This window comes from Sander lucioperca, chromosome 16 (genome assembly GCF_008315115.2).
Source record: "Sander lucioperca isolate FBNREF2018 chromosome 16, SLUC_FBN_1.2, whole genome shotgun sequence".
NCBI lineage: Eukaryota > Metazoa > Chordata > Actinopteri > Perciformes > Percidae > Sander > Sander lucioperca.
In genome coordinates this window covers 32,071,603-32,087,480 of record NC_050188.1, presented here as the reverse complement: position 1 = coordinate 32,087,480, position 15,878 = coordinate 32,071,603, and the positions used below count along the sequence as shown (strand labels likewise).

General features: G+C 41.1%; 3 long non-coding RNA genes across 3 annotated transcripts in view; 2 read left to right on the top strand and 1 right to left on the bottom strand.

Annotated features, from left to right (window-relative positions):
- The first annotated feature begins 6,248 nt into the window (after positions 1-6,248).
- LOC118493292 overlaps positions 6,249-15,878 on the top strand; it is a 10,361-nt gene continuing 731 nt past the window's right edge. Inside the window, exon 1 of the long non-coding RNA XR_004895282.1 lies at positions 6,249-6,347. This is a non-coding gene — a long non-coding RNA (uncharacterized LOC118493292). The remainder of the gene's footprint in view (positions 6,348-15,878) is intronic.
- Positions 6,305-15,878, bottom strand: part of LOC118493295 — a 26,308-nt gene continuing 16,734 nt past the window's right edge. Inside the window, exon 4 of the long non-coding RNA XR_004895285.1 lies at positions 6,305-6,358. This is a non-coding gene — a long non-coding RNA (uncharacterized LOC118493295). The remainder of the gene's footprint in view (positions 6,359-15,878) is intronic.
- LOC118493294 overlaps positions 14,659-15,878 on the top strand; it is a 1,653-nt gene continuing 433 nt past the window's right edge. The window contains exons 1-2 of the long non-coding RNA XR_004895284.1: positions 14,659-14,822; positions 15,075-15,878. The exon at positions 15,075-15,878 is cut by the window's right edge and continues 433 nt beyond it. This is a non-coding gene — a long non-coding RNA (uncharacterized LOC118493294). The remainder of the gene's footprint in view (positions 14,823-15,074) is intronic.

Here is a 15,878-nt window from a genome sequence, read left to right as displayed (position 1 = left end):
CTTCACCATACCCCCACATCATCACATACCCTTCACCATACCCCACATCATCACATCCCCTTCACCATACCCCACATCATCACATACCCTTCACCATACCCCCACATCATCACATACCCTTCACCATACCCCACATCATCACATACCCTTCACCATACCCCCACATCATCACATACCCTTCACCATACCCCCACATCATCACATACCCTTCACCATACCCCCACATCATCACATACCCTTCACCATACCCCACATCATCACATCCCCTTCACCATACCCCACATCATCACATACCCTTCACCATACCCCCACATCATCACATACCCTTCACCATACCCCCACATCATCACATACCCTTCACCATACCTAGAGATTGGCATGGTTGTATTTCAGTTAGCCTAATAGCTTGTTTGATTTGCATTGAGAGATGATTTTATGGAAAGTATCCCACCAATAGCGCGCCAGGTGGATAAGCCAGTTTTGTGATTGGTCCCCGCAGATTTGTAACTGAAGCAGGATAGAAAAATGTTTCCAGCCTGAGCTGCAGGGCGAAATCAAATCGCCGGCAGATCGGGATTTACGCAGTCTAGAAGTTTGGGGGAAAACATATAAAACAATCACAAATCCAATTTTCAATTTTCTTACTTCAAAAGAGAGCAATCAGAATCATAAATCATGTTGTGAGTTACAGATGGCTGAAAAAAATAAACAATAAATAAATAAATAAATGTTCACCTTCAGACAAACAACAAAATCAGATGAAATTACACTGCAAGACCAAAACTTGTATCTTCTGTTTGACACATTAAAAGGAAAGAGAAACAAACTACCATCATCTTTAATTTGGTTCTTTGTTTTCTCAGAGCTCTGAAAATTTAATAAAGTATTTGTCTTTCTTCAAAAGTGTGTTTTAATCATTTATATTCCTTTGTGTTTTTCAGAGGAAGTCTGGAACACTTCCAGACTTTTATTTTGAAGTTCAGTAACTGATCTGTCCCGGAAGTTGTAGTCTTCACTGCGGCTAACTTCACTCTTTGAACAAGATGGCGTCTAGCAGAAAGGTGTGTTAGCAGAGTGTCTTAGTTGTGTAGAGAAAGAGGTAAAATGTGTAAAGTCCAGATGCTGAGAGCGTTGGTGGAGCAGCGACTAACTGCGGCTGCTGAAGAGATATTTGGGCTGTTTGAAAGAACGATAGCAGAGTACGAGGAGGAACTTTGTCGTTCAAAAGAGGAGAACGAGCGACAACGGGAGCTACTGGACGCTGTTTACAACCCTCAGCTTCGGCTACACAGAGCAGGTTTGGTCATTAAACCTTCAGTTGATCTTTCTCTCCTTCCTGTCATCTCTTCTCTCAGCAACCATATGACGATAGGACGGATGTAAATAAGCATTTATTCATAAGATCTATTGTAATCTTCCCTCTTTAACAGGCCTTCGCCAAACCCACCAGACTCCATGTAAATAATCCCTACTTTTATCATCGTAAATCACACTGCATTCAAAGTGGACAGAAACTAAATAAAACTATCAAAAGCCGTCTTGGTTCATCTTTCCACTGTTCCAACAATCACCACTCTGGTTTGGTTGAAATTAATCCTTAATTCACCCATTTACATGTGGAAATATGCTGGCTCTATACACGCTAAAAGTACTGATTATTTACATGGAGTCTGGTGGGTTTGGTGATGGTGATTTCGGGGCTGTTTTCTCTCCCTCGTTCCGCCTTTTTTTTTTTGGTCCATATGCAGTTAATGACCTGCATATTCCGCAAAGTAGAGGGAGAGAATACCATTACAGTATTATGAATAATTAGAGGGAGAGAATACCATTACAGTATTATGAATAATTAGAGGGAGAGAATACCATTACAGTATTATGAATAATTAGAGGGAGAGAATACCATTACAGTATTATGAATAATTAGAGGGAGAGAATACCATTACAGTATTATGAATAATTAGAGGGAGAGAATACCATTACAGTATTATGAATACTTGGAGGGAGAGAATACCATTACAGTATTATGAATAATTGGAGCTCAGACGCAAGTTTGTAATTTTCTCAATTTCTGATCCTCTGAATCAAAACAGAAAATTGGAAAAAACATCCAAAGATCCAATTTTTTAATTTGTCAAGGTGGAAAAAAATGAAAAATTGGATATTTGAACCCATTTTTCTGTTTGTGATTAGAACATTGACCTGATGAGCGTTACTCTGACCGAGGCGGTAGGTGTTTTTCTAGGGAAACTCTGCTGATGACTGCGTGCGCGTCATTGACGAATATAGGGAGGACATTCAACTGAAGTTGCATTAAATCAGGTTGTTTTAACCAAGATTATGCTGCAAGATTGTTTTTTTTGTTAACTACATTTAAGTTCCCAGTTATAGGCTAACAGTATTATAACAAGCAATATTAAAAATATCCAGTTTATTCCCGTTAATTCCCATGGAAAGTTTCCAACTTTAAAAATTCCTGGAATTTTGCAACCCTAGCTGTGAATAACTACACCTTATCAATTTCCCTGGGGGGACAAATACATTCTTCTGACTCTGATTTTTAGTATGTATGTTATATTTATTAACCCCTTAACATTTACCATCTTAACTCAAGCACACTGGGAAAAGAACAGAGCATGCTCCTTATGACAATATATCATTTTTAGGGGTTGGAGGACGCCTTCTGCAGCAAAGTGTCAGCATAGCTGCTGCTTTTTCGTCATGCCCGTAGGTGCAGTTTTTGTCTTGACCATCTCCTGTGGTCCTCTGAGCCAGATGATGTTTCCCTGTCTGCCTTTAGATTTGCATCAGCTTAAGGTTTCCTCCTTTGTTCTTTTTGATATTTCTAGTGTCTTTGAGGGAGTTTCACTTTTGGTCGTTTGCATATCTTGATGCTGCAGTCTGGAGCCTCCTCCTCTGCTTCTTTGGCAGACAGGTCTCATAACTGCCAGCTTTGCCTCATAACCACACAGATGTTTCTGTAGTCATATTCCCCAGTCCCTTGATGTCAGCCGCATTTGGATGCATGACCTGGAAGTTGCTTTACCACAGTCTGTCTGAACATAGTTCTTTACAGAGGGTCATCCTCTGGGTCATTGCCAAACTCCTGCCTCCATTTTCTATGGACTTTTGTAAACTGTACTCAATAGGATTCTCTGTTTTCTAGAGATGCACCGATTCCAACTTTCTAGGCCGATTCCGATTTCTGATTTTCTTTGAGTTAGACCAGCTGATACCGATTTTAGCCGATTCTGATTTCATGTTTTCTAACCACTTCACAGCACACACACATATTTATTTTCTATCTTTTCTTTAATAGAACATGTGTTGAACAGATAATGGATCACTATAAATAGAACTATATAAATTACTCCTGGTGTGGGACATTCACACACATCTAAAGAGCAATGTTAGAACCATTTCCTTCTTTTCACATCAATATCAACTAAAGAAATGTGATTTAGGTTTTTGGTGTCGTCCCTCCACGCCCTACTTTCTCCTTGCAGGTGTTGCATATTGTAAACTTGTTATCTTCTGCACACACGCTGAAGAATTCCCAAACAGCTGACATGTTGCAGGTTAATTCACCAGGTTCCTACATGTGGAGAATAGGGTGGACACACGCTTCACACCGCGAGCAGGTACACGCCACACACGACGAAAAACAAACGAAAAAAGACTTTGCTGTGGCGTCCGTGCTGTGGCGTCCGTGTGTGCGTGCGTCCTTGAGAACTGTAACTGGTATAACTTATGTTGTCAGTTAATTGGAGCGTTGACCAGCATGAAATCACCATATGTCAGACTGACCTGCTGGTAATGGCCGTACGCGTGAAAACCGGCCGATTCCGGTCACCGGCCGGTCTATCGGTGCATCTCTACTGTTTTCGCAATTGGCTGTCTTCTGAGCATAGCAGGATTGATTTGGGTTGGACATGTATTCCTCAATGCCAGCCACAATGATGCTCGGTATAGTAGTGGTTGAACTCAGTCATGCTCACTGCCTCTTTCTGCATCTTGGAGCAGTTCTTTGACCTTCTGGTCAACTCCCGTGTCGTGGAAGCTCGTGCTTTGCAGACCATTTTTTTTTTCTTCCTGTTTAATCTGCTTGTAGTATCTGTAAATCCCCACACTTAGCCGGATCAAAAGTCCCTCCCGCGGACCACAGATTGGGAAACTTTTTGTTCGCCGTTCCCACTTATTTTTATAGAGATGTTCTTAATAATATTAGCTATCACTGGAGTCTGTTAGCACAGCATTCTCCTCTGCTGTCGCTTTTGGTACTGTCATTTTTCACCTGCTTAGCCTTCCTCTCCAGTGTGCATGATAGTGTGTGTTGATGTGAGAATATTGGGTGTATCCTACTTGTATCTATAAGTTGATCCTGTTCTTTATGGGTGCGGAAAAATTGGGATGCTCTCTAATTAACTGCGTGTGTGTTTGTGCTAAAATGTATGGTTCACTCTTAACCCAGAATGCTGTGTATGCACTGTATATGTGTCTCTGTATATATATATATATATGTGTGTGTGTGTGTGTGTGTGTGTGTGTGTGTGTGTGTGTGTGTAGAGACTCCTCTGTGTTTTCCCATGTTAATTATGACCTATGTCCGCCTGTGACTAAAGGAATTTCTTAACATGTCACCTTAAATATTGCTTCAGCTGTCAATTCTCTTATGACTACAGTTTGTATGTTTCAACAACCCACTTTAACGTTCAAACTGTAATCCATAACCCCTTATGATAATTGCCACAAATCACTAATCACAATCAAACCCATTTAGTGACTAAATTGTTAAACTAAATTTCCCCACATTTTATTTTATTCAGCTCTAATTGTCTTTTTACTTAGCCTTATGAAAGTGACTTTACTTATGCAGTGATAATAATATTCCCTTAACCTGTGTCCACATAGCTCTACAAATCACTCAATTCTAGCAACATACCACAACTATGGTCTGTTTTACAATATTTTTTAAATCAACTATCAGCTGACCCGACCACCTATACAGTCAAAGCTTTACTATACCTTTCTTCTATAAGCTATGTTTCTTTAATTGTAATTATGCTTTGTATGTATATCCCTCTTCTATCTATGAGCGATCGTACCAGGTAATCGTAAATTATAGCTCCTCTGGGTTAGGGTTAGGTTAGCTCTTCCGCTGAATATCAAATATTTAGCAGCGTTTTATCTATCTTTGCTCTGGCCTATGTCGTTGACGACTGTTTCTGCTAGTCCACCCTGGACAGTGGAACTTTTCCTCCTGCCTACTATCTGTCTGACTAGCCTAATTCCTTTGTTCCTCCGTCCTGGTGATAGTGCCTGCTCGCCCTTTCTCTGGCAAGCCCAGAGTTGACTTCTTTTAAAGGTCCCATATTATGAAAAAAAAATCCCTTTTTCTGGGATTTGGGGAGATATTTAGTGTCTCTGGTGCTTCATACTAACTTTGATAAACCATCCATGGTGTTTAGAGTGAGATCCGGTTTCTGAATGTGTCCTGCCTTCAGTCTCTGGGTGAGCTGGTCAAAATCTGCACGGCTTTCTACGTCACTAGCCGAGACGAGGGGGCTAGGGGGCTAACCGTTAGCATGCTAGCTCGTTCTCAATGGTTAAACACTGCTACAACACACACTAGTTCACCATAATCTACAAAAAAACTACTTCCATGTCCCTGTTCTGCAGGTATTCACACAAAGTTGGAAGCGTGCCCTCGTTTAGAAGAAGTCTCCCGGCTAATCCTGCCTTGTACTACTGAAGTTGCAGAAACAGCTAGCTAGCTCATGTGATCTTACCTAGCTACTGATCATGTGATCTTACCTAGCTACTGATCATGTGATCTTACCTAGCTACTGAGCATGTGATCTTACCTAGCTACTGATCATGTGATCTTACCTAGCTACTGAGCATGTGCGACTGCCAACAAAGATGTTACAGCAGTGAGAGGTCTCACTCTGTAGCTAAAACAGAGACCTGAACACAGGGTGAAAAGAGGAGCTGCAGCACAACTAAAATATAAAATTAAACCATGTAAACCATGTTGTTCTGGTACAATCTCAAAATACAATTATGAAGCTGAAAATGAGCACTTTAACTTAACTTTTTTGTGTATATTATATTATCTTTTTTTTTTTTTTAGCTTGTTAAGCACTTTGGTCAACTATGGTTGTTTTTAAACGTACTATATATATATAAAATAAAATTGAACTGAACTAATAAATTAAATGAATATAATCATTTGATATGACCGGTGTGGTCACCAGGACATGCTGAGTACCCTCCAGGATGAAATAAAGTGAAATAATTTGAAGTAAATCATCTGTTGACTAGCATGTAGGTTAGTAGTTATTGTCTGGGTCACAAGGACCTACTGTAGGTGTACTTAAGAAAAGGAAGATGAGAGGACTGTTAGAAGTAAAAATATCACCAGTTCAGGTCCATCTAAAGATGTAATGAACATTAGGTAACTGTGGTCGTGAATGTGTCCAACTGACACCGCCCAAAACGCTGTATAAGAAGAGAGTCGTATGAAAGTTAGATTCAGTTGTCTATTCGACTGACTATCGCCGGTGGTTGTTTGTTAAAATGTAACATAAATCTGCATGGAGTGAATATCAACAGTCTCTGGAGTCTTCATGGAGTCTTCGCATAGAAATAAAATGGATAGAAAGGCCATTGGACTGTTTGCCGTGGTCATTTGATGGGTACAGTGTTGTATAAAGTACTAGAAAGCAATACTTGAGTAAAAGTACAAGTATCGTACTAGAAAAAGACTTTGGTAGAAGTGAAAGTTACCTTTTAGAATATTACTTAAGTAAAAGTCTTAAAGTATCTGATATATACTGTACTTAAGTATCAAAAGTAATTTTCTGATATTTAATGTACTTAAGTATTTGAAGTAAAAGTAAAGTTTTTTTTTTTTTTTTTTTTTTTTTTTTTAAAAAGCAAGCGGTTAGAACTTTTATTGTGAACTCTATTGTGGCTTTCTTATAGTAAAGCATAAAGCATATTCAGGGTTCCCAGATCTTCTTATCATCTGGTAGGAAGAATCTTTCATTACGATGTACAGAAACTTTTCTTGTAAATACGGCCACGGGTGTATGACGTTATCTTCACCACTACCCTGTTCACCGAGTTCACCGAGTATCGTCGGGGTGGTCGTCTACGGTAACGGGAGGTCCTCCAGTAGGTGCTCGTGCTTCCATGGCGGTTTCAGTTGTGCGTCCTCCTCCTCCTTTAGCAACAAACAAGCGCTGAAATAGAGCGCGGCGTGCGGAGCGTGCGTAATGCAATCTAGGAGCAGTGATTCGCCAAACCTCCCTTATTGCAGTCGCACACATTTCTTCTAATTTTATTTTTTTACTAACGAGTAACGAAGATGCTTAGTGGAAATATAACGGAGTAAAAGTATACATTTTATCTAGGAAATGTAGTGGAGTAAAAGTGAAAGTTGACATAAATTTAAATAGTGAAGTAAAGTACAGATACGTGAAATTTCTACTTAAGTACAGTAACGAAGTATTTGTACTCCGTTACATTACAACACTGGATGGGTACACAACAAAATGGCGATTGTTAGTTGTCCAGTGACAATATGCGTCAGTGGGGCCGTAAACTCTGTCGAAGCTCGCTGGGAAGAGAGCCCCCTGATGCAGCTCAGGAGATGTTCTCGGAGGGAATGAGGAGGAACTGTTAGACTAGGACTGAATGATTAATTGCATATGTTAAAACGCGATTTCCTAATCGCAAAGGCTGCGATTTGGTCACGTGACTCGCGAGAGCAAGTCAGTCTGCAATCCGCAGAGAAAGCATCAACTTAGTATGCTAACGCTACGCTGTACCTGGAGCTGATTTCTGTCATTCAAACGAGTTGTAGTTTAAAACTTTCATAGCCATTTCAATAAAATGAAGGGTTTTATTCGGGCCCAAGTCCATACATGCAGTTTATGGATACTGGCACGCAGAACTGAAGGCTCGGTTAGCAACGAGTAGCTCTGATTAGCAGTTAGGGACCGTTTGGTATTTATGGAATGGACCACCTGAGGAAAATAGGGGAGGGTCATGTCTTTTTATCCTTTGCTGAGGGGAGGGTCATCCAACATTTTTTAGTCTAGGAGAGTGTCTCCCTACTTTTGTATTCATGAAACAGCAACATTTCAAAGTGGCTTGTTTGGTGCATATTTATATTTTCCTTAGCTTCCAGATGGGTCTGACCCATGAGTTTGCTGGGGGGCAGGGGGAACTGCCCCCTGGTGGCTGAAACGGATAATTGCATTGTTTAAAAAATGAGTGGAGTCTGGCATGACCAGATATTTTATAAATATCTTAGCTAAATAACACAAAACAACTAAATGGTGGTAGGTAATACATCTGATTTCATATACTGCTTTAGTAAAAATAATATTACCTGGCTGACGATGGGAGCAGCAGGACGCAAAAAAACGAAAGTTACTGTTGCACTAGTCTGGACATGTTGCCGTGCCAACCTTGCAATAAAGGTTTCCTAAATGCCATGTATATAAATGTGATGTCAGCTTACTAACTGATTGCGGGTTTGTGTAGATTTTGACTTTTATACGTTTATTCCACTTTGTTTAAACGGCGAAGTGGAGAGGCTTTTACTTACTTATTTACTAGATGAGTAACTTAGTATTTAAAGTAATGCAGGAACTGTGCATTTAGTTTTCATGCTTATTGTGTTTCCACAACAATGTTATTGAGTTAATCTACTGAAATGGCCCCCACACCATAACAATGTTAGTGAGTTAATCTACTGAAATGGCCCCCCCACCATAACAATGTTAGTGAGTTAATCTACTGAAATGGCCCCCCCACCATACCAGAGGAGTGTGCTGTGTAAGATGAGAATGCAGAGGTTTAGTCACGTATGTCATGGCTGTTAAAAAACAATGGGAATCTGTATATATTTGCCAAGCGCAAACTAGCACAGAAGGTATCTGTAAATTGTTGGGGTAGGGTCATGCCTTTTTTCTAAATCATTTTGGAGGGTCATAGAAATTTCTTTACTGGCGAGGGGAGGGTCATGTCTATTTTGGCTGAAGGTCCCAAAACTCCTCCGGTGGCCCCTTAAATAAATAACGAACAGTCCCTTAGCTCCGGTTAGCTAGCTCCGTTATAAAGATATGGAGCGGAGGAGACTGCCGCGGGGAGAGGTAACAACCAGACTCTGATAAATGACTTTCAGGGAGCTTTCACAGCAGCGTGGCTGTGTTGTTTCAACGGTTTTATTAGTAACGTAACGATAGCCTCTCAGAGAAAGTGCAACTTTGTTGACGCTGTCATGCACGCGCCACGCAACTTCATGAGGGGGAGGCAGCTCCTCTGTGTGTGCTGTAAAAAAAATTCATATACTGTTGTCTATTCATATACTATATTTTTACTTATTTAACTGTCTAATAAAGTTCAAAGACAGTGTTTCATAAGTGCAATCCACATTTTTACATATATTTATTACAGTAAATAATAATTAAATAATCTAAATACTACTAAGTGTGGTAACCCACATATTTGTTTTTATATTTCTGCAATCTGCACTTTAGTTTGTGTGAGTTTTTTTCTGACTTTCATATGAATGTTTACACCAGGCGGTCAGTGCTCAATATACTACTGTGATTGAAGTAGTTCAATAAAAGTTATTAAATCGCAATCGCAATATTGGTGAAAAAAATCGCAATTAGATTATTTTCCAAAATCATTCAGCCCTACATAGTAGTGATGTTCTCCTTGGAACACAACAGAACAGTATTGTAACCACTGAGGCTTAGAGTGTGTGTGTGTGTGTGTGTGTGTGTGTGTGTGTGTGTGTGTGTGTGTGTGTGTGTGTGTCTGTGTGCATGCGTGTGTCTGTGTGTACATTTGTGTGTGTGTGTCTATAACAAGAACAAATACAAGATACATAAACATAATGACAATTCAAGTCATCTTAACCGGTACTTAGACGTAGTCATATTTTAAATCTCCAGTTAGCTTGTAGCACTGACTTCATGTAGGGCTCTATGGAGTCTTATAGCTTTTTAGAGTCTCATTTTCACACTGGCCACCGAGCTAAACAACTTTTCTGGGGGAAACCTGCAATCTCTAAGTTTTAGCTGACATTAACTTCTGTCTGTGTTTCAGCTTTGCCTCCAGATGACAAAAGCCAGATTGTTATTAAAGAGGAGCAGCAGGAGTGTAGCTCCAGTGTGGACCAGCAGGAGCCAGAGCCCCCCCCACACATTAAAGAGGAACAGGAGAAACTGTGGAGCAGTCAGGAGGGAGAGCAGCTTCAAGGGCTTCCTGTGAAGAGTGAAGATGATGAAGAGGAAGGTAGGAACAACGTTAACAGGGGTTTTAGGGGAAATAAAGGGGGAATAATCTGCAGAAGTCAAGAGCATAAAACTTCAAGAGAACCTGGGTCCTTTCACACTATTTTTTATTTTATCGCATGTCCAGACCTCCCCCCACAGCGCTGCAGAGGAAGGTCTGGCTAGTCCACACAGCATTCCTGGATGGGAGAAAAACTTACTCTGGTTTATTGGTATTTCTTTAAACCAATCACAATCGTCTTGGGCGGGGCTAAGCTCCGGACGGAGCCACGGTGCCTCTGCTAAATAGTCTCAGGAAGGAACTTGTTTTGGTGGAACATGTACGTTCAAAACAACATCTATGACAAATACATCTTTCTCTCTGTGTGTGTGTGTGTGTGTGTGTGTGTGTGTGTGTGTGTGTGAGTGAGTGAGAGTGTGTCTCTGTCTGTCTATTTGTGGAGTGTGTGTGTGTTTCTGTCTGTGAGTGTGTGTGTGTGTGTGTGTGTGTGTGTGTGTGTGTGAGTGAGTGAGTGAGAGTGTGTCTCTGTCTGTCTATTTGTGGAGTGTGTGTGTGTTTCTGTCTGTGAGTGAGTGTGTGTGTGTGTGCGCTGAGCCCTAGTTAGCGCTGCGACAGTTCTAATCGGTAAAATAGATAACTTCTTTGTCGGGACTATGCACGATGTGGCCATGAGGAAAGACAGTTGTACGTTGCCATGGTAATCCACTGAGCGCAGGTAGGCCACAGAGCCATATGCAGGGTCCAAAATTATCACTCACCAGGCACCAGATGCGGGTACATTTTCCATTTGGCGAGCAAATCTCAGAGGGCTATCCACCACATGGTGAGTAAATGTTTGTACCAAAATAGTTCTGTTGTTCAGCCTTCATTTTGGTAAAGCTGCAGCTAATTTCTTCTGTTCCTCTGTTGTCTACACGTCCGAGCTTTGCTGGGGCGGGCCGACACACAAACACTGGCACCCTTTTCTAGTCCTTTCACTCACATTCATACACTTTGAGATCGGACTGCAGGGCCTTGGATCGAACCGCAACCATCTGATTGTTAGGCAAATGCTCTTCCACCTGAACTACAGCAGGCTTAGGAAGCAGCCCAATCGCCAAAAGTTAAAGCAGCAAGCAGCATTGAACAGAAGCCAAATCACCAAAGTCAAAGCCGCAAGCAGCATTGAGCGGGTTTCTAGCTTCACAAAGCTGATTAAAACCACTTCAGATGGTTTATTGCTCTATAGAAAAAGTGGTGAAACCAAGAACACACCTGTTTCGTCACTGCTATACTGTAGATGCAAGTCCTGCGATTTCGCCCCCTAAATCGGATTTTAACCCAAGTTGGTACGTACGTTCCAGTCGTGGTGTCAGATGTCTCCATCAATTTTAGACAAGATTGCTGTGGCAGAACTTGAGTTATAGGCAATTCCCTGCTAGCCCCGCCCTTTAAGAAGTTCTTTGATTGATGGCGGCCATGTTTTTTGACAATTCTTGTTCATTTAAAGTAGAAATGTGTATCTCAGTCCCAAAAAGCTGTATACAAATGTTGGTCTTTATAGAATCGAAATTGAAAAAGTTGAACTATTTTTCACATTATGCAAATTAGCAAAAAATCCATCATGGCGGACAGTCCAAGAGGCTTTTTGGTAGAGCACATTGAGCTGCATATGTGTTAGAAATTTGAAATCAACCAGACTTAAGGTGTGAGTGGCGTGGCCTTTAAAGAATCACGTATTTAAGCCTTGATTATAGCGCCACCATGTGGCCGATTGGGCTCATATTTCTTGGGAACCTAATGCACATAATTTCCAATCATTGGGCCAAGTTTCGTGTTTCTAGCTCATTCCAGCTCACGGCATCAGGTAACTGTGGATCATCCCAATCTCTGGGCTTGTCCCGAGTAGGTTGTACTGACTCTCCAGAGTTCGATAGATGCTCCTGGTTATTCATGGTTAAGACGGCAATGCTTAAAGCCAAGGGTATCTGTTCCCCAGTGCCAGTTCAGTCCAAGTGTTGACTCATGTGTCTTTGCTTTGTCACTGGTCTGTGTACCAGTTGGTTGCTAGTCCCAAGCTTGCAAAAAATTGCAGGGGTTTGGTACCTGGGGTATGCATGGGTAACTGATTACCTGCTAACTGATTCTGCAGGAGACTTTTGGCCATAATGACTAAAGGTCAGGGGTGTGAATTGAGGGGGAGTCCACAGATAGCTGTTGTCAGTGGGGGTTGGCTTGCTGAAGCTGCCAGCGTTTGCTCCTTTTAAAAGCTGTAATTTCCACCATCATCTTATCCATCATGTTAAGCACCACAGTTTCTTTAGAGTAAACACTCTGGGCTTGAGGAGTCAAGGTGTATGTAGTTGGTAACCTTGACGGGCATCGCTATACAATGCTTTCATACTGTAGAGTCTGGCTCCTTCCTGTCTCTAGCCTGATGGCATAGTGATCAACGGTAGGGACACTGCCTGTCTGAACATACTGTGTGGAAGAAAGAGGTAATACCTGCTGGGGAGAGCTTAGCTCTCTCTGCAGACTTAGATAAGCAATAGTCTCTCCCTGGCCAATTAAGCATCGTCAAAAGGTTGCAGGGAGAAGTCCACACTGTGTGGCAAATGAGCATCTGACAATGTTTTCCAAGGCCTATCGCAAGGTGAAGGATTGTATTAAGGGGTTTGGTAATTCAGCTCCCCCCCCCTCCAGCTCCTACTGTTGCTCAACAATAGGGTGTGTATTAGGTGTCCTAGTCTCATCAGGGCCCTTTCATTACTTTCATATACTGCACTGTAACTTTTATTCTCGTATTTTATCAGTTTTTAATTTTTAAATTGCTTTTAACTGCTCTTTAATGTTTTATGTAAAGCTTTGAATCGCCCTGTTGCTGAAATGTGCTATACAAATAAAGCTGCCTTGCCTGTCTGACTTAATGGGTTGGAGGAACAGAATAACTGGGCGGACAATGCTGATGGTTTACCCAGGTGGTCCTCTTCTAGATTTGTCGCATACTGTGCTGTATGCAGATAACTAGGAGTTGTAATGGCTTGCCTGTGGCCGACAAAACTTATTTCATAGTCTCTAAGGTAGAGGATGTTGTAACTGCCACTTTGGATGTGTTGATTCTAGTAAGGCCCCACTGTATGTGAAACTACGCTGCATCCTGAGATCCAGGGAAAACTTCACTTCTGGCTCGAAGGACCAATTATTTAATAGGTATTCACTTAGGACTGTATAGGTGATGGTTACCTATAGGGATGTACTGCTTGGGGAAAGAAATAACACTGATTGCTCCATTAAGTTGCAATAAAAACAGACATCCATGTCATTTACATAGGAGAATGTCAACTTTGTCCAAATAGAACAGTCTTACTATGACTACAAAGTTTATATAAGTAAAGTGTAACCAATAAATCTTCTGCTACCTTTCACCTGGCTGGATACGCTAACACAGGCTTTTCCGGTGTTACAAAAAAATCTGTGACCCTTCAGAATGTGTTACTGTTGCGTCGTCTACCTGCCATAAATCATTCTGTGACTATGCGGGGAAAATCGAACCAGAGCAACGGCACTAATAAAAACTACCTAAAAATAGCGTTCTTTTCACTGTTAGTCTTGTTTGCTGTTACAGCTCATTTAAGATCATAATATGAAAAATGATAGAAACACTAAAAAGTTACATATAGTCACTTTAATTACCGACTGCGCAACTTGCATTATTGCACCACAAGAGGGCCCTAATGTCAGTCAACAGCCTTTCCACCAGTTTCCCAAGGCTGAAAATGAAAACTAGTAGTGTAGATGTAACCTAAGGAACTGACTGAACAACCACTATTTCTTTATAACAATCACAATCCAGGTGATAAGATACAGTTCCACAACATTTCTCTGTATGTGTTTCCTGCAGATGTTGAGCAGCTGTCGGTGGTTAAAGAAGAGGTTCCTCCTGAGCAGCAGGAGTGGAGCTCCAGTGTGGACCAGCAGGAGCCAGAGCCCCCCCCCACACATTAAAGAGGAACAGGAGGAACTGAGGAGCAGTCAGGAGGGAGAGCAGCTTCAAGGGCTGGAGGAGGCTGATATCACCAAGTTCCCATTCACTCCTGTCCCTGTGAAGAGTGAAGATGATGAAGAGGAAGCTCAGTCCTCACAGCTTCATCAGAGACAAACTCAACACATGGAAACAGAAGCTGATGGAGAGGACTGTGGAGGACCAGAACCAGCCAGGAACTCACATCCACTTTTACAACCAGAGACTGAAGACCAGACTGGAGACTCTTCTGATCCTGAGACTGATGACAGTGCTGATTGGAAGGAGACCAGAGAACCTCAGTCAGCTTTAAACTCTCTGAAACATGATTCAACATGTAAGAAAACATTCAGCTGCTCTGAGTGTGGGAAAAGATTTGGCCAAAACGGAAATCTGAAGAGACACATGAGAACTCATACAGGAGAGAAACCTTTCAGCTGCTCTGAGTGTGGTAGAGCTTTCTCTGATAGTGGAAACCTGAAGAAACACATGAGTACTCACACAGGTGAAAAACCTTTCAGCTGTTTAGTTTGTAAGAAAACGTTTTTAATGTCTAGAAATTTACGGTTACACATGAGAATCCACACAGGAGAAAACCTTTTCAGCTGCAGTGTTTGTTGTAAATCTTTTATACAGAGAGGAATTTTAAGGTCACACATGAGAACTCACACAGGAGAGAAGCCTTTTAGCTGCTCAGTTTGTAATAAATCTTTTACACAGAGAGGAATTCTACGGTCACACATGAAAACTCACACAGGAGAAAAACCTTTCAGCTGCTCAGTCTGTAAGAAATCTTTTTCACGTAGTGGAATTTTACAGAAACACATGAGAATCCACACAGGAGAAAAACCTTTCAGTTGCTCTGAGTGTGGTAAAGCTTTCACTGAAAGTGGAGCCCTGAAGAAACACATAAGAATCCATACAGGAGAAAAACCTTTCAGCTGCTCAGTTTGTAAGAAATCTTTTACATACAGTGGAGCTTTAAAGATACACAAGAGAACTCACACAGGAGAAAAACCTTTTAGCTGCTCAGTTTGTAATACATCTTTTACACAGAGAGGAAATTTACAGTTCCACATGGCAGTCCACACAGGAGATAGAAGATTCAGCTGCAGTGTTTGTAACAAAAGATTTTCCCGGCGTTCTGATGTCAAAACACATAAATGTGTTGGTCAGATGGAAACAGAAGCTGATGGAGAGGACTGTGGAGGACCAGAACCAGCCAGGAACTCACATCCACTTTTACAACCAGAGACTGAAGACCAGACTGGAGACTCTTCTGATCCTGAGACTGGTGACATGGAATAATGTTTGTGCATTTAAGTCCAAGCAAAACTTCTCAAGTATCAAACAAAAATCTTTATGTGTTAAAATCTAGATAGAATACATTATAAGTACACTCTTATTTTAAATATTTTATTAGATATTGTTTTGTCTTGTGATGTCTGTCATATAATCAATTATAATCAAGAAATCAGACAAATGTAACCACCTGATATTTTATAGGGCCCACACATATATTCACTTCTTTCTAAGTAACGTATGTTTAACAAGATTCACT